Source organism: Sturnus vulgaris, chromosome 4, assembly GCF_052056855.1.
Source record: "Sturnus vulgaris isolate bStuVul1 chromosome 4, bStuVul1.hap1, whole genome shotgun sequence".
Classification (NCBI taxonomy): domain Eukaryota; kingdom Metazoa; phylum Chordata; class Aves; order Passeriformes; family Sturnidae; genus Sturnus; species Sturnus vulgaris.
In genome coordinates this window covers 39,381,564-39,402,111 of record NC_142246.1, presented here as the reverse complement: position 1 = coordinate 39,402,111, position 20,548 = coordinate 39,381,564, and positions in this window count along the sequence as shown.

Below are 20,548 nucleotides of genomic sequence, written 5' to 3'. Positions count from 1 at the left end.
CAGGTTCTTCTGTATTAGTCTAATAGTTTATGTTAGAACACGGTGATAAATAATCAAAGAACATAATTTCTAACACTTTTTTTTCTTCACTTCTTTATCGTTAGTTTCTAGGTTCTTTATTTTTAAACAAATTTAGAAAATTTTCAATCACTGACATGCACATTTTTTTCACTTACATTTAATTCAAATTGGTATTTAACATTCACCTAGAATTCTAAATTATTTTTAGTCATCAGTTTTTAATCTACTGCTAACTAGATGTCATCTATTGTTTCCAGAGAGAAGATGCTGCTTACATACAGTGTAATGTAGCACAAAGTTTTCAAATAGGACAGCAACAAGTGACTTGGTCACCTCTAGAATGTGCTTTTGGCACATTCTCAGGCTTTGATGGTAAACCATGAGATAGATGTCCAATTACAGCACTTAGAGACAGAGGTCTGCCTTTTTTGGTAAGTGGTCCTTCAATGGGATATGGTTTAGCAGAATCTGATAATGAATAAAGAGACATTTAAAACAGTCTTAAAACTCTCAAATAAATCCAGTTGTTCTGAACATTCCTGTTCCTAACAGTTATTATTGTTAAAGATTTGTAAAATTTTTTTCCTCAAGTTGTCCTAAAGCATATTTTTCATTTGACTTTTTACTCAAAATTAGCTGGATTTCCCTTCTGTACTACATCAGAGGAGTGTTTGTTCAGAACCAATATACTTTATTATCTTTCCAGACCCTTTCAATACTGCAGATGCCAACACTAAAACATCACTTTGAAGTATTTCTCACTTTTAGTAATCTCCTTATCAAGATGAGGAACAAGTATTTTTTATTATTAAAAAATCTTGTATTACTGTCTACTCATGCATAACAAACATGCCTGGGTGTCTCTTAGAATTTCTAAGGAGTTGAGATATATAGATATATCTCACATACACAGTATTGTATTCTTAATTATATAACATCTGAGTACCTCACACTATTAACATGCAACAAAGTAATCTTGGGAGCTCTCGCATATAAATGAAGAATTGGGAAACAAGAGGAAAAAACTGACTGCCACCAATCTAGTTTAGACAATGGTAATCAAAATATGCTTTACAACCCAGCGTCACATTTTAATTACTGAGCCATTGTACTTCGAAAAATGTTCAATTGATCTATTTTTTGCACATCTTACTATGTGACGGCAAAATAAAAAATAAAATAAAAAAACCAAACACCTATGACCCTTTCTGTTTAATACCTTTTCTTTTAGAAAATAAACCAGGATGTTTCAGTGCAAGAACACAGACTTTTGCAGCTCTTAAAACTGCTGAGAAAAGAGAAAACTTCTACGGTTAGTAGAAACTATCTCTTGAAGTATGACTAGAGACTACAGCATGGTATAAACTTTTGTCTCTACACTGTCGTAATGAATAGGGAAATAACTAAACCAACTGACATCTAAAATGACAAGGCACAAGTCAAATTGTCCCAGTAGTGAAACTTTGTGATGCCTCGAAGCAACATAAAAATCAGCTCTGCACCAGTGATGAACTTTTAGTACTTGTCATCTCAGAATGGAATCAGCAGGCTTTTGATTACTTACTTGTCTCCACACAACCTCTTTTCTTCTTATGTTTTCAAAGGCTGCGCCTGCTCATCTGCATGCATCTGCAATTGCTTGAATTATTCCAGCTTTAAGCTTCCATTTTTGCACCTCTGCTCACAGTCCATAATCTTGGTGTGAAGTAGTTCCCTCAAAATGGGTGCAGATTACTCAGTAGTACATAAATGGAGCTGGTGGAAGAACTGTGAACCAAACAAAAACAAAAACAAAAACAAAAACAAAAACAAAAACAAAACAAAACAAAAAATTAAACTGCAAAAAAGAAAAAACATAGAAAACATAAAAACATGAAAACAGGATTCTGTAGCTTGGAAAATGTATCAGCTGTAAACACATTGAAATAAAATTAACTTTGAGACCTCACCAGAAATAAATAGGGACCATGTTCACAAATGATCTCAGCAAATAAAAACACACCACCTGTTGATTCGTCTTACCCAGGTGAGCAGATGGGTTGTTGTTTCATTTTTATTTTTAAGAAATGATGCAAACTTCAGTCACTGATTCTGAAATAAGGATACAGTTTAAAACCTGGCAAGATTAAATGAAATTAATGGTGCTCCTAATAACTGTGTCATAAATTAAAAGTCTGATTGCTCAAAAGCCATTGTGCTGCAAACGAAGGCTCATTCCTGTAAAGAATGGTCTTTGAGGGAGTCCTCAGTTTCAGATTTTCTAAAGCAGTATGTGGACACAATCTGGTCCCTGTTGGTGCAAACACCAACACCAATTTCCTCCTCAGGTCCTGGCACACGAAGCTGTACTTCTGTCTCTCATCCAAGCCATGTATTTACACATAATTTTGAAACTTCACCCTCTCTTTTCTTCTTTCTTTTTAACACTTTTTCAATTGTCTCACACTCTCTTTCAATTGTGTTTTATGCAGTTTAAAGTTTTAGCTTTAATTCTCTTAAATGCTGCAGAGCAGGTTTTTTGCTAATGAAGTTTTCTACAGGTTACCAAAATCGGTATACATTTCTCTTGACTTAATGAGTTCTGAATTAGGCTTTCAGTTGTGTAAAAGCCACAGCACACTCAGGATCCTTTTGGTCCCCCTGCGTTTAAGTGGCATGGTTTGGTAAACGTAATCAGAAAGCACTCATCAGTTTTCAGCTGTCATGACTTAGATAAAATCCTGTACCAGCTATTTCAGTTTTATTAGCTTTGAGAGCATAGATTGCAACCCCTGGGAAAAAAAAAAAAAAAAACAAAATAAAAACAAAAAAAAAAACCCACAGTTTTTCAAAGTTTTTTTGAACTTAATTAGTAGGGGACATAAAATCATTGATTTCGGTGAGTGGATTCTGTGGTGACTATTATCAACACCAAACCAGACCCAAAATATGAAAAGCTCTTGGTTAACAGCTTTAAAGAAAATAATTTAAAGACAACAGCTGTGAAATATCCACTAAAGATATATTGACCTCTGCTTAAATCTTTTACACAAACACACTTTTTTTCTGACTAGTGAATTTAGGACAAAAATAACCTGGGTCAAAACACAGAGCTGCTAATCTGCAAGAGAAGCCAACACTTCCTCTCCAGGACTAAGACTGTTACTGGGATGATAAAGGAAGCCTGCCCTACTAACTCTGCAGAAGTAGCAAAAGTTTCCCTTATCAGAATAAAACAAGCCTTGCAGCACCAATAAATCGAATTTCCATATATTCTGGCTTAACCTCGCTAGGCAACTAAGCATCATACAGCTGTGGCCATAAATAGATTTGATATCCTGAAATTACCTTTTGAAGTAACACACATAAAAGATTGAGAGAGAACAGATCAAAGTTTGTTAGACAAGAAAATAAATATTAAAAAAATCTTTTATAAATTTTAAAAAAATTGTGGTAGAAAAGAGTGATTCCAAAGTTTAAATTTAACAGTAGTGAATCAGCAAATGATTTAAGCAGAATCAGTGTGATGTCACATCCCTAATTCCAGACAAATGTGCAGTGCATTTTCTCTAGGAGCTTGCAAAAGGGTCTAACAGGAATTTTAAAAGTTTCAAACTTAGAAAAAGTTATTTGCTTCATACTAAGAAAGAGAACAAGAGTCACACAGTAAAATATGAAAATATCAGGTGATAGACATAAAACAGTTTCATTGAGCAGGTATTCTTTTTGCAGAAAGCTAAGACAAGACGCACAAAAGGAAACAAGCAGATAAAATCCCTTGGGACCTTGAAATTCCTTCTGACAGGGTCCTTGAAAAAAAGGTTTTAAGAAGTATTAATAGCCATGCAATTAGAAGTATTCTTTCAGATGGCTCACACTCCAGTCAGGCAAAACAATCATAAATGGCATTATGAAAAGAAAAAACAGCATTATTCAGAGAGAAAGACTAAGCTAGCTTGGTTCAAGTTTTTTACCATATGAACATATAAGAAACTAAATTTAAAGATGGACGTTACTAGCTAATTAGGTAGAAAAACAACACCTGGTATTTTTAATCATTCCACAAAGAATTAATTCAACAACATGGTTGAAAGTACAATAAATTCAGTTTAATTTAACTGATTAAAGAAAAACCTATAATATATAAAACAAAAATGGTTTTGCTATGACTGTAGATGAAGTACCACGCATTGTGAAAGAGACAGTTAAAAGATATATGGATGTAGAGCAATATTTTAAACTGGGTTATCGAGGTTGCTCCAGTATCTTGGATACTGGAAATATCATATCATTTCTGTAATACATCCCTTTTCTGGAAAAATTGTTCAAAAGCTGTAGAGGAAGAAGAAACAGCTTGAAAATCCACCACTCTGAGAAAACATGCAGTTCAAATTTTAAAATCTTTGCATGAGGAACTTGTATCTCTTTTTCTCAGTGCTGTGTACTAAGATTTATTGTATGTTAATGCTGCTATGCATTCTGGTGTACTGAATCTTGGAGCACTTGACGTTGTGACTATTGTGGTGGCCAACAGCTGGCCTGAAGGCCTCACAATTATAATTAATCCTCGTTTTATAACTGAAAGGTAACTGATTTGTTATACAAGCACCTTAATTATATATCTTGACCTGCGTGTGCCGCTGGGGACGCGAGCAGCTGTTGGCTGGCTGGGCGGGTGCCACTGGTTCAGACAATGGGGATTGACCATGCAGATCTTCAGATGCTGGTAGGAAAGAGAGCACTCAGTAAAGTTGGCTGTTGCTGCATGAACCCTATGGATGACTGAGAGAGAGATGAGCACTACTGACTGGTGATCAGAATCCGAATTTATTGTGAGCTACATATGCTCGTAGACCATTCTAGGAAGGCTAGTAATTTTTTACTACATTCATTGGGTTAAACATCACACAGACAAACTTATACATTTTGCAACATTTCTACTTGATTCAGTCTTCTTCCCTGTCGCCAGTCTTGATCCAATCTTCTTGCAATCTTCAAAGCTCTGTTTGTTCTTGCCAAGACATCTTGGTTATCAAAGTGCTTATGCTAATTAAATCCACAGTACACCCTGTCTTAGCTCCCATATACCCAGCGTGTTGTCACTTGTCTGTCTCCGAAACTGTGACATGTGACTGTCTTGAAAGAAGAATGGCATAGATCAAAATAAAAACTGGGATATTCTATTGTTTTGTAAAGACTCAGGTTTGTGTCTTTTTAAATCTCTTCCTCTCGTTTTTAATATCCCCTAAAAACACTGAAGGAAATATAATCAAATTATGTGACAACAGGAGGAGGCTACAGGATCATAGCTGGAAACTACAGCTCTTACTGTATTGTAAGTCAAAGTCCTCTGTCCAGGTTTGCTTCTCTCTGTATGTCCTTTGAACACCAAGGATTTCAGGAAACAATAAGAAAGTCAACTAATGGACTTCTTGGCACAGCACATTTGTTTTTCCAGGGTAGCATAATTTTACATTTTACATTTTAATAATAAGTTTTAACCTCAGAGTTCAATTTTAGTTAATTAAATGGGGGGAGGGAGGAAAGCCAAGTGACTTTCATCCCTTCAACTGCAGCTTTAATTTCATCCTTTAAAAGCAAGTATAAACATCAAGCCTAAAAATATAATTGTACTACTTAGCTAAACTGAACATAATAACCTGCAGTTCAAATAACCTTGAAAGCATAGAATGCAATTTGAGTCTTAATACAACTATGTGCATGTGTAAGTAGTCTTAACTTTTTCTGCTATATAAATTATTTTTTATCTTCCCCTTAAGAAATATAATAAATCTCCAGGACACCAAGCTTTGAAGACTCAGTTTTCTCTGGAAATTTTAACCCGAGACAAAATATTTTAATAAATACAATAATTTACAGTTAAATAGGTGTAGTTCTTTCCACTCTTAAATTTTACAATAGTAATATAAAACATTTCCACTACTCAATTTTCGATAGTATATTATTCTTTGTCACAAGAAATGGCAACGCTACAGTTGTTCCCTCTCATGGGACTCTGCTATGTATCACTGTAGCCTCATTAGCAGGCTCTCTTAGGTTATTATAGTCATTATTGATACCCATTATTGACATGTGAAACATTGATTACAAAGTAGAACATTACGGAAAACTTCATTCCAAAGAAGGCTCTGATGTCAGGTACACTTGACTTCATAAAGTAGGGTAAAAAGTAGCTCCAAAAAAGACCTCCATCTATTTCAGATACTGGCTAGCTAATAATGAGTAATGGAAATGTGGGGTGAACATCAGGTTCTTTTTGAATTCTTGAGAATTGTTTGGTGAAAGTAGACATAATAAAACAGTGATATGTCACTTAAATTTGTATTCTACTTCATCACACTCTTCTGGCACAGGCCTCTAAAGCACTGCCAAGAAAGTTTGTTCAATAAACCGTCGAACTTAGTGCCCACTTTAACCTCTGCTAGCAAGATGTTTTGGGGATAACAAAATCCGTTGCATTTTAATTCACTACAATGTTACACAGATGCTAGCATTTTGTCACCAACATAAAGTTCAGCTTCAAGTTCAAAAACTTACTTTTCAGTTATCAGAGAAAATAAAATTTTCTACAGTATTTTTATATACTTTATCTTCCAAACTGAAATGTTGCATATATAATGTGGTGGGATCCAGTCCACTTCATGCTGTTTCCCATGCATCAAAGCCTACTTAACTCTCCAAAGTAGGGTGCAATTTCTCATGTGCTTGGAGGAAGGAGGGGCTGTTGTACAAGTCTATTCATCAGTTTCCAGGCTGTTTCATTAGAGCATTTCATCTTTGAAATGCCACCAAGCTGCTTACCTGTCACCAAAGGAAAGTGTGCTATGACTCAAAATCTCTGGTCTCAAAAATACAGCCAACTAATTTATTTTACATTTCTAACACATTTGCAGCAGAAAAGGTGACAGAATTCTGTAGTTAAAATGCCTATCCAGTCCTACACTCTTTGATTCTGTTATTAAAAGTAAACGATGTAGCTAATATTTTATGCTCTATATATCTCTCAAAAATTACCTGCAGGAATGTTGCCTTTTGCTGCCACATCCCTTTGGCAATTATGCCTAATCCATCTGGGGGAGATTTCTGTTTACACTGAATTTATTTGTACTATAGCTCAAGGTCAAAATTTCAGAAAATATACTTTAAATCACAGTTTGAAATCTTTGATTCTGGCAGAAGTAATCTGGGTACATAAAGCTGCTAAAATGCATAGCATAATTTGGTAAATAGTACTTTATATGTTCTTTAAACCTGATGCTACTTTTATTGATATAGCCAACGGGAGGAAAAAAATCTCCCCAAAAATGAGGTTATATAGAAAGAGCAAAATGGAAAATTTTGGGGTAAAAATAATTTTCAGGCTTTTTTTAAAGTACATTATTTATACATTTGCTATGAAAATTAAGTTTTTCCTTATTCTCTTTATTATAAAACCCCAAAATTCCTATAAAAGAAATAACTACAACCCCAAATATAACTTCTACTATTTGAAATGGAATTAGATTACACATGTAACTTGTTTATGATGTGACAAGTGCTTAAAGAACTGAAAATACCTACCAGGACATGCAAAAAACAGACATGTTTTTCCAATCATTTCAGTTGTCTTGTATAGTCATAAATACATATTATCAATAAACAACTATTGGGACACTATTAAAGTTAATAATTGTTCAAGACCACCTATATTTGCAGATTTTTTTTTTTGCAGTTCCAAACCAAGTGGGCCGTTTTCTTGCAAAGTTCATAACTTGTCTCTGGAAGTACCTTCCCTGAAATACTGGGTCACATTATAAAATCAGAACATATTAGAGTGGAAACCTGGAGCACCAGACCACATTTCAGCTTGCTTGTATCACCCTGGTCACTTCAGCTGTATCACCCAAAGAGGAGCCTAAACCAGGAAAGCCCAAAGGAACAAGAGGCAATGCACAAAATGTTGCACCTAGACAACTGCAGAAACTGAACTTTCGTTACATACGGTGTGTAATACCTAAGGACTTCTCAAGCAGCAAGAAATACATATCTGCATTTCATACAGATCGAATGCACTTCTGAAATAACATGGATAGCACCATTCTTCCCCCTTCAACCTTTGAAAGGTGAATATATGCTTTACTCAAAGTAAATTTACAGTGTAAACATATATATGGCTGAATTTCTCAAAGTTTCTCAAGTATTTCACATGTTAGTTCCCTGTAGTGAGATTCTGAGTTAAGGTTAAAAAGTTCTTTTCACTGCAAAAAAAACCCCTCAGTCGACATTTTGTGTCTTGATTTCAGAATATTGATTATGTATATACCAGAAGATATCACTAAAGGCTTGTTTTTTCATAGTCCTGAGCAGAACGAGAAAAACAAATATGCTAAAAGTCTCATGAGGCTATGACTAATAATTCCACTCTTCATATGTAGCAGTCCTTTCAAGCAGAAAAAAAAATAATTTCTCAATTTCTCAACTCAAAGGGTAGGGTCAAGACAACAGAATGAATTTCCCTATTACAGCTGAGGCAGTGCAGACCTTATTCTAAGGCTCATTCCCTTAAATTGCCACCTCACATGCCATGAAGACTACAGATACATAAAACACATATGCCAAAGGAAAAGTATAAATAAAAAAGTTCTATCAAAACAAGGCACTTCATTTTACATTCCCTTGGCTGTAAAGGAAAAATAATAATAAAGGCCTCATGCCAGAAGCTGGCACATTACTAAATGACAACTAAAATATACCATTTTGTAATGGAATATGATAATGAGTAAAACAGAAATAAGACTAATGAGTAAAAGAAGATGGATGGCAGCTATCCCTGTGGGTCCAACCTAGATTCTACATGTAAGAGAAATTATTAAAAATCGTTGTTGTTTCCACTGTTTATTTGTGTGGTTCAGCCTTTCAGGAGTAATAAAAATAGAGTCAGTCAGAGATAAGGTTTGTATAGTAATGAACATTTCATAGATAGCTGGTGTGCTTTTCTCTTCCAGTGAGCTTCCCTCAAAATCAAGGGAACCACATTGCATACAACAAATACCCTGTCTAGTGCTGCTAACTGGGATGTGCAAGACTGTATCCCAAAATACATTCATATAGACTGTGTGCATTGTGCTATATATGAACTACAAAAATTTTGATAAGGTCCTTTTGTTGGTAGTTAAAGTGCAAGCTAAAAGAGTCAAATCAAAATCCAATGTGAGCAATGGCTTTAATTTTTTTAATAAAAAAAATCAACATATTGAGTTCACAGTTTTCCCATTAATAGAATAAAGATCAAAGAGACCAACTGGGGCAAGACTGGCATTAAACCATGCCACATTCAAGAACAAAATTACTTCACAGAATAGGAAACCCTTTGAATAAACTTCCTCCATTTCAGTTCAGGCTTATAAGAGAAAATTATGTTTCTAATGTGTTTACTTTTTAAGTAAATAGAATAATTGTACAATAGTAAGGATTAGTCTTTTATAATTTTAAAATGTTAATCGCCTTTAAAAGTATGATGTTTGAAGGCTTTTTAAAATGTGAAGTATTACTATTTCTATTAACAATTTGAGTTTAATTCTCTAGGTGGGGATTTTGTTATGAATCCATAACATGGCTAAACCACAACCAAGTTTTGTACATAACAGCTTTAATTGTTCCTATAACAAAAACAATCACTATCCTCTTCTCCTTTCATAGCAGTTAAGACATCTAAAAATATTAGTTAGCTAAAGGTTTCCCAAAAGGTAAAAGGAAGAAGCAGCTGGAAAAGCCAAGGGATACAGTTTGCTTTCTGCTTGTGCCCTGAGTCCTATTTTTATTTCTGTCATTCAAGAACAGAAGCTCACAGCAGGTTTTCCAAAACCACCAGAGGAAATTTAGTGGGGTGACTTTATCAGGACTGGTCCACGTGGAGAGCTGACTGACAGTCACAGTGCACACTCTGCAGAGCAGGTGGCAAAGGCCATTAGTGCCTGCTTTTCTTCACACTGCCCTTCCACAGCAGGGCCCCTGGCTTCTGCCTCCAATTAGTCCATAAATAAATTATTGATCTGTCACTTCTGAGTTCATACTGTTTTCTAGCCTTGAAACTAGCCTCATTGTTCTCAAATATGTCCTAGGGATTGCTAAACTTTTAGAGTAACAAAATCATGTAACTGCATATAAATCCAGACATTTTTAAAATACCTGTGTCAATTCTCCTGTCCAGAATTAAACTAAGAAATTACTTAGCAGTTTTTGAATGAAACATATTTCCCATCACTTGACTAAGGAGTTACAAATTATAGAGAGAAGCAAATAAATCACAGTTGTGAAAATGCACCTGACAAACTTTAATCTGCCTGTAACAACAACCATTGCATACTTGATATCTACAGAAACATCACAAGGTCTATTTGGCTAGAGAAAATGCTACAACAATCTGGCTAAATACAGGTTTTATTGTAACTCATCGGAAATGGTGGCCCAGGAAAGGTCCCAGAACAAGGACAAGAACGCCAGATTAAGGTAAAATATAAATTATTAAATGACTGCAAATTACAGATGAAATATCTTTGTATGCAACATATATAGGAGAACCATATCTATATAAACAATTACATTTAATTTCCATATATAATATTACATTAAAATCTACAAATACAGAAAACTTGCATATGAAAAAAGATGTGTGGTCTGTATATGGAGTATGTATAGAAATATTGTGCATTTAGAAAATATTTACAAGAAATACATATAACATACCTAGAAATATATATAAAATTGTATTTCTGTATATAAAGAAACCATAAGCAGCAATCAGAAAAAATTATGAAAGAAAAAATGATGTACAACAAATCTGACAAATAGATATCATCAGACAATGGTGGAGAAAACCAAAAAGTGATACAAAACTGCACTGCTTCAGTATCACAAATCAAATTCAATCTGTAAAGCTGGAGAGGTTTCCAGATCAAGGAATTGTTTCTGTTGTTTTCCATCATCCCAGTTTTTTAATTCTCTACCTTTCATTTTTCACTTTTAATAGAGCAAATAATATCACATTCTTTCCTTTCTATTTTTCCCACATTTTTAGTACATAGTTTAATTTTTAAACCCAGCCATCACACTTCAGTTATTTTTTAAAATATTTTGTGCTTAGTTCTTTGAGTTATAAAAACCAACATGATTATCCTTTTTATATTTTGCGAAATGTCATTAAAAACCTATTGTCGGTCTCAACCAATTTAATCTTTCTCAGAGCACTTCTGGGTCATAAAAAAAGCCTATAAAATTAATTAGCATTTACCTGACTTCTCTCCCTTCTTTTGTTTTGTACAACTTAGCTGCTCCCACGATAAACGTGAATATTCAAAATCCCTTGTTTGTTGTTCTGCATTTTCTTCTTCTTCCTACTTATGTAGCCATCTTTGTCTAGAATCTACAATTCTGTGCAGAAATTAATTAAATAAACTAAGAATTTCTATGATCTTGATCTGCACAAGCTGTACTTGGCTACTTTTCACTATTATTGCCCCACTTCAGCAGGTTTTGTAAGTATTCAAAAAGCCTGCCAGCTGTGTTTATAGTCAGATATCTTTTTCCTGAAAGAATATCATGACTTTTTCTATTAAAATATATCAACAAGAAGCTAGTGCTTGAAAAAGACATTGATTGAAATATTCCAGTGCTTTGCAATCAAAAGTGTCTGGCCTCTTTTTGGGCTTCAGAGACAAAATATAGACATATTCATCATAAGTCATTAATAGAGGCTGCTGGTATTTTGTAGATACAGCGGTTTTACCTCAATTTTTTACTTTTTGGAGCATAGTCATACTTAATGAAAGATATATTTTTTTCTCAGTGTTCTCATTGTAAACAACTTCAGATGATTCTTTCAACAGTCCATTACTTCGGAGAGCCAGATAACTCTTTTAGTCCTTCCCCAGGCTGTTCCTTCCACAGTGCCTGCTCTAGAAATGCCATCAGTAATAACTGCTGAAGAAAGGGAAGCAAAGCAAGACAGTGACCATCACTCCTGGCAAGGTGAATGAAGGAGGGCACCTGGTAAATGGGGAAAAGAATGAGAAAATAAAGTGGGACTATCTCTCAAGGTTGTATGTCAGGGGGCTGAAAGTGAGGAAGATGAAAGCAGCAGGCTGATGTCCTTCCCTCCAAAAAGAGAGAACTTGAAATTGTGCTATGTAAAAGGAAAGAAAAGAAAGACATATGACTATTTGTGATGACATACAACCAGCTTGTTCCCAATTATACTGTTTTTCCTTGCCAGTGTACCTTAAAATAAAAATCAAAACCAAAAACTCATAATGAAGCTTGTGAGTTAGAGCTTATTAATTTTTAGCATTTTGCTCATCCTGTCAACATTCCCTCCTGGTCACAAAATACATTGGGAGGCTGTAATGTTGTTCAGAATCAAGTATTTGTGACCTTTGGGCTTAACTGAGTTGTACACCACTGATAGCACATCTAGAGGCTCTTCAGATCATTCAGGACAAAAGCATAACATTTGTCACATCAAAACGCAAGACTATAAAGTTCTAAGGAGACAGAAACTGAGATTTTTGGCCAGCACTACTAAATGTCACTTCAAAACACAGTTGGAAGTCTTGCCCAGACAGTCTGTAGTACTTCTGAAGCCAAGGCATAGTGATATGACTTCAATGGGATCAAAGCAAACCTGAATTTAGCTCCAATTTTGAAGCATAATTAGAAGTCTGAACGTCAGTAACCACTTGCTCAAATTGGGAAGGCAGAGGAAAAAGTATTACTTTTCCTTTGTTAGGGCCATAAGAATATTTTTACAATCAGTCCCTCAAGAATTGCTCAATTTCTTAAACACTTAGAGGACTACAGACTCGGTATCTAAGATGGCATAACTTCAAAATTCAGTGTTGGTTTTTAAGTGCAGAATTACTACAGCCAGAATTGCAGTAAATTGGTCTTTGACAGGTGGCTTTCAGTCTCATTTAATGGTAACTATAGCAACAGAGTTCGGCAATTATCAATCGTGAATTCTATCGAAATAAATAAAGATATAATCTGCCTTAAGTCTTATTATATCTGCATAATAAAGAGCTAATCACAAGAATTTTAAAGGTATCTTTGCATTATTGAATTTTCAGCCACATAATAGCATTGATACTTAGGTAGATGTTTAACTGCAGTCTGAAAATACATTAGTAGCAGAGATAAGTGTCTCCATTTGAACAGGCACTGCAAAAGTTTCACCAGCTGGAATTGGAACCTATGAAAATTACTTCAGTTTTGGTTAAGAACCTGTATGACAAATATGGGGAAGAAGAGTAATACAGGTTGTATTACTATGCAAAATCAAAGACAAGTTTCTAAAATTGTCAGTTGTAAAAGAGCTGTATTAGTTGCACTATTCTTTAATAGGCTACTGGTGATAAACACTGTGATATTTTAAGTTTTTGCTAATGATGTAGCCTAGTACTTAAAAAAATTTATAATACTCAAGAAACTATTGAATATCATTGTTATATTGGAAGATTTTACCTTTCAAAATGTATCTGTTGTATCCAAATTCTCATGCTTGTTATCTAAAATTTCATTTTGAGTTTTGTTTGTGACTGCATGACCTTGCTCATTTATTGTGCTGAATCTATAAAAGGCTCCATAGGTTGAAAAATGCACACTTGCTAAGTTTTCAAAGATACCTTCCTAGCTGTGATATGCAGAAGCAATTTTTTTAAGTCTCTGTATCTTCTCATTACTTATAGCTCTGTAAATATTTATAATACCAAGCAGTATAAATTTCACCACTGAAAAATATTAGTGCAGCCCTGTACCTTAAGCAAAAAAAAATTCAGATAAAATTTAAAATATCATCACCTAACAGGACATTGTTTTACAGAGATTTTAAAAAGTCATCTGGTTTGAGTATTTTGAATTCTTGATTGTTTCTTAGAGAAAAACAGAATTTCTATGTAGTTTGTTTCTTAGATGCTGAAAACAAGAGTCAAAGTTAACGTCTGGGCTGTGGAATATGGGTTTATATTTGTTAAGGCTTATGCTCCCCAGAAGGGCCTGTAGGAAGGCACAGCTGCAGGCTGGATGGTTGGAGGCCAGCTGGGGCTGAGGCAGCTGTGAGGATGAACACGGGGATGGACAGCAGATGAAGGGGAAGCTGGCTGGGTGGTGGGACACACGGACAGCAGCTCTGCAGCTGAGCAGCCAAGGGGTGCCTGCTTCTGTTAAGCTTTGGTTATGTCCAGTGAAAGTTAAAAGTCTAAAAAGAGGATGACTTTTACAATAAAGACATCTTCTTATGCATAAAGGGGGTCTGTGGCTCTTTGCTCCCCATTGCTAAGCTGGGGTATGTTCCAAAGATCTTTATTACATGCAATCCTAAGCTAACTTTACCCATCCTAGCTTGGATACTAAAAGGAGCACAGATGAGGCACCAGAGCCTTCAAAGTGACTTCCACAAACATGCTCAGCTGAAGCCCCCATTGCCTAGACCATTGCTGAAATTAAGATATAATTTTAAGGTTGACGTAATTTTAAAGTCGATCCTCTTTTAAACCAGAGCTTTTTGTCTTATCTATGCTGCATTCATACCTGCCCATTCAATTACAGAATGAGGGAGAAAACTACGTTAACAGGGAGAGGCGCTATTCAATCATCCTTCAATATTTTAGCTTTAAGTGAAAATCATGGCTTTGTTTCCTTCCTCTCTAACATGGTGAAAAATGGAAAACACAACAGGATGAGCACAATTATTAGCAGGTCCTATCCATACATATCACTGTTACAGAGATAATAGGTCTTTTGAATGATTTAGAGACATTCTCTTGCTGAAGTCCCATTTGCTGCTAAAAAGCAAGCACCTTCCAAGACACAACTGAGAACATTGTTGAGCTGAGCACATAACTAGTAGTAGTGGTTGTTGACAAAACTCTTCCTTTCAGAAAGGTGTATGGTTGTTTAGAAATAAATTCACCTTGCACTTTTATTGGCCTTATTGCCCTTTGCTGCTTGCAATTCAACCTAATAAATGGCTCTAAGTGATTGTTAACGGACTTTAAGGCTTCTGTTTTCAGTCAGCTCCGTTTAGTCAAAAACACAAAATATGAAAGCTTTACACAAGGATGGAAGACATCAAGCTAGAAAGCAAATTTTAAAGTATCTTCGATTAAAAAATCATTCAAGTATTGCTTGTCAAGACACAACAGCAGCTATTACTCCTGAACTTATTCAATATCTAGCCCACCAATACTGTTGAACCCAGTTATTGCTATGTTATATACAAATGCTGCCATATCACTAATACTTAAGCTGAAAAATTTCAAGGTAAATTTCATCACAATTAAAACTCAAGTCTCAGGGCAATTCACCCAAAGAAATAATATTTCAGAAGTAATTGGTTGGCCACTGCAGTCTTAATACCGCCTATAACTACAGACTCATTTTAGAGCTTCATGACATTTTCACTGCGTTGAAAATCTTTCAGCTAGTTTTGATTGCTAGCTTTATTTCCTAGGAATAGAAGTATAGAAATATTTAGGATTGTATTCATTATTTCCCACCAACTTTCATTTCTAGTTCCTTGAGTTTCCACTTGATATAAAAATTAAGCAATCAGCACAGCTCTAGAGAAGAGACGGAGAGTGAGAGAGTGAGCAAAAAAAGGAGACAAAAAAGAATCAAAGAATAAGAGAAGGGGAGAGAGAGAAGGGGAGAGAGAAGGGGAGAGAGGGAGAAACCCAACACAAACACCTAGACTCTTATTTGCACATTTATTTCTCATACATTTGTTTCTCACACCTGCTTTGGAATACATTTTCATTGACATAAATCTGTGTCTCAAATGCACATAGTTCAGTTTCAGTAAAATATTGCAACAGTGACAGAGAAGCATGACAGTTTATACAGTCTGCTGTTGTATTGAATTAAATTTACTTTCAATTTTAGTCTTCTTTACCATTATTTTCTTAAATTGAGAATCACAACATATAGGGCAAAGGGTTTCCCATGATCAAGTGTGCAGATTCCTAGGTATTCCAAACGTGAAGCAAGAGCAGAATATGTAGAAACCTGTAATGCAAATAAGGGATACAGTGCAGGTCAGAAGTCTGCCTTGGGGACATGGTGGAAGCCCCATGATAACATATATATCCATTTTATAGTATTGCATGGAAGTCTCAGAACATCTTCCAGTGAAACTGGATTCCCCATTTCAGTGATGACTTGGGCAAAAAGAAAATAAATGTTGTGTTGCACACATAAACTGAAGGATGGCAGCAGTCCTCAAACAGGCATATTTCAAAGTTGCAGGAAGGGAACACTGATTCTTATTATGTCACCATTGCTTTAAATTCCAATCCCACAGAGCTTCCATCAATTGAGAGCTAGGAGCTTTATTAGATTTGTTTTCAAATTAAAAGTTTGCATGATTTTTAAATTATAAATCTTTCATAATATTTATTCATAATATTATCCTTTTTAGCCATGAGGTGCTCATACTAACATCCCTTCACCCCCTGCTTATCACATTGAATTTAATCTTAAAATAGTCCTTATACTGCTATAAACATTACTAAAGCAGACCTTTTGCACATATATTGAACTTTATTTTCTATGAAGTTGTATGTAGTAACCCACATTTAAAAAAATTGCAAAATCACTCTTAAAATGTAGACTGAGATAGCTGGAACTAAGTCAAAGTATATCTTTGCAGACTTTGTTGTATCTGTAATAACTAAAGGTATGACAGCTATAAAGAAAATGTCAAATACTTTTAAAATCACAGTAATGATAATATCGAGCAGCATTTCTAGCTGAGGTAAACTGAGCAGCATCTTTTCTTGGTGCCATTGATACTCTGAAAATCTTTCTGTTTTGAACTAGAAAATGTGAATCTTATGGTAAAAATCAAAGCCATGCCTTTAACCAAAATTTTAAAAAATCATTTCTAATATTTTCACTTCACAAACAGCATATCTTACCAAATAGCTAACCAAAAATCATTTCCTTTTTCTAGGAAAGAAAAAGCTACAGGCTAAAGAAAATTACAAAATTATATTTTGGATATGAGCAGATAAAAGGGAGAAATCGAGGTACAAAATGATCATTGGTATCTAAAGGCTGACTAGTTCATTTTCACATACTAAAAATTAAGACTACAGTTAATTAAAACAAATTCTTAGACCTCTCCAAAGGTTTCTTCCAATTTGTGAACTTTATAGCACTTCTTTAGCAAGCTCAATGAAAGCTATTAACTAATGTCAAGAATTTTTTTCATCTGAAACTGAAATAGGTATGAGAGGTATAACATTTGACTCTCAAATATGTTCATAGTCAGGTAAACAGATCTTGACAATGCTAAGGGGCTTTGGGGTATACCCTGAATTAGGCTGTGCTCATACTAAAATACTAGGCTAAGTATTCAAGTCACAGAAGGCAAGGCAGTACCACAGTACATTGTCTTATGATCATATTTAATGTATTGTATAGGTCAGATTGAATCTGAGTGGAAAGACACCTCGGAGGCCCAGCAAAGCTGAATTTTAGGAATGCTGCATCAAACACCACCTGTAAGCCATACTGAACGAACAGACCAGAGGCTCTTCTGTCCCACCTTCAAGACCATCCATCACCGCGTCCCAGACCCAGCAGGTTTGGTGTTTGTTTGTGTCTGTCCCCAGACAAGGCAGTTCACTGCCCCTGGAGGATGGACACACAGACAGCTAAGGTGTCTGGGTTTGTGGGCAGCACCATATGGGGGGACATTTTGAGATCCTCCACAATCATTCTGTGGTGGCCATTTCCCATACGACTCAGAAGGTTTTCCACACTAGAAATGGAACTTTCAAAACCAAAATGTCACTGAAGCTGCTGTGTTCCCAAGCTAAGTTCTCCTCCAGAGGGAAGGCAATATTTCATCAACAAAAACTACATTGTGAGTCTTAGGATGTTGCTTGGAATGTATTGGTCTGAGGTGTCACCACTTAAATGTAAGTAGGAGTAAAGGGAAAGATGTTTCAATATAATGTTATTTTAAAAAATATATTTTCCCTTTTTTTTTTTTGGTATGGTTCTGGTAAGGCTGCAGAATAAGACATCCAAGGTTTACAAACATTTTCATCAACTTATAATTCACATATTTATGTTGTATTAACAACAAAAGTATAATTACAGCTTTCGAATTTTGCACAATTAATAAGAATCCATTTAGGAGTGCTGATTTTTATTCTGCCATCACCTGTAGTGACTAAATTCAAAATAAGTGACTAGAGCACATTTTCAGTCCCCTGAGAAAGCATTAATAATTTTCTTCTATTAAAAAATAATCATTTAATTAAGCAGTAATAAAGTTAACAGCATACATTTACATGAAGAATGTGCAGTCTTAGAACTCTCCAAGGGTTGTCTAAACCCTTAAAACATTGAATCCAATAGCTTGAGAAGTGAGGCAAATAACCTTAGTATTTAAAATGAACCAGTAAGTTATAAAGTCATTTAAATATTTGTCTCCTGGAAAGTTTTCCTGACCAACACTGCTAGATGACAAATTAAGATTCTTTTACACTAAAAAAATAAGGCATAACTGACAACATTGTACAGACCTTATATAGATGGTGACCTGGAAGTATTATCTGACAAAAATACAAAAACAATATCCATATGATAACTTCATATGATCACACTTTGCTATTACACCCTAGTGAGAATTCAGGTACGTATCTGTATTTCCATGGATCCATATATCCGTGTTTACAGTTCTATTAATGGCTTATAAAAACTGCAACTTCTAAGTAATTTTTTAAAATATCATATTTAATATGAATTCCTCCTGGATACAGACTGCAATAGTAAAAAAATCAAAACAGCAGGCAAAAAATATTTATTTTTTTTTAAATATAAAATTTCCTATCAATTCCTTAAAATTCCCTTCTCTGTACAGAATTCCGCTGTGTCATGCTACCTGGAAGGTAACATCTCATTTTAAAAATGACCCAACTTTCTTCTGTAATAGTCCATATTTTCTGAAATGTTTGAAAATAATTCAGAAGAAATCTAAATAATTGTGCTATATGCATTGCAAAACTATTTCTTGCCTCAAGTAAAAGTACTGTCACATAATTTTTTAGCTAGAAGGTCCCTTTTATTACCATAAAATAAATGTATTAGCTCCAGTAGTAAACAAATTGGTGACTGCTGTGCCCTGCCAAAACAAATTCCTCCACATCTCTGTCAGCAGTCATTTTTAAATCCGGGAAAACAAGTTTTTAAGCTGGGAAATACATGACACCTGAGTACATGAGGAATTTTGCAGTCCCATGGCTCTTCAGGAAGCAAGCTGTCAGTGTAAATATTATCACACAATTTTCTCAACAGATTGCTTTGCCATCCAAAAAGATCCAATCTCTTACCACTTCTTTGGGTAAGGGAGGTCTCTTTGGACCAGGAGTTTGTCACAGTACAAATACATACTTTTGTTTTGCCTCTGTTACTTGGATGTGTGCAAGTTTTATAGTTTTATATTGAAGTAAATTACTTCAATAAAAGTTGAGAAGAAAGACAAAAAATAAAAAACCCCAGTGAACTATGCTACTTCCTAAGCTGTGGTGCTCAGTATTAAATGTCACTTTTTTTAGAGGTGACAGCACAGAAAAAGGGAAAGAAACACCATGTTGTGACACGTATGAAAGGTGCTATTGCAATTTTTATAATATTATATCACGCCTTAAACTTCCATCCTTCAACTTCCTTGCTTTAGCTCTATGTTATGACACCATTTTTACAACTGTTGCTGAAATTAGAACCTATGCTTCAATGGATTCTCCCATCAACAGAAGTTACTGCTTGGGAGTTAGGAGACCAACCTTAATTGTCAAAAAATTCTGATTAAAAATAATAAAGTAATACTAAGCCTACTAGAACTATGTATTTCCCATCAAAAATACTAGATAGCACTGGACAAAAAAATAATGCAATAACACATGAAGATATGAGTCACCCTGAAACATTTCTGAATTCATATATAATATATTACCATCCAGAAACAACAAAATGTGAGAAGGTACAGGAAGCAGAGTGTCAAGATCAAAATCTTAAGGCTTTACTTTTTTTTTTTTTAATCTTCAGGATGAAGAAGATATTTGACAAGATAATGCAAGCAAATCCTTGATTTCTATTTTTTCCAGCCCATTTTGTTGTGATGTATGAATGATATATTTGTAATCATATTCAGAGTGTTAGCAAAACAAAAAGATCAAATCTATTCATCTTTATTTTTATTATCTAAAATTAAATACTATACTTGAAGAAACATCACCTGTTAATGAGGGCTGTATACAAGAAATCACCTTCAGAAGTTTAGCCTTGTTTTTCACTATTTTCTTTTGTCATGTGCACACATCCCACCTGTACACACACCACCTGCATTCCTCTTTGATTTTAGAATTCAGCAGAGTGGCAATCTGAGTGGTTTCTACAGCTTTAAACAAAACCGTGACTCCCTGCTGAGAACCAGCACGGCAGAAGAGTCTTATATCGGCTGTGACCCAGGCTGCAGACACTT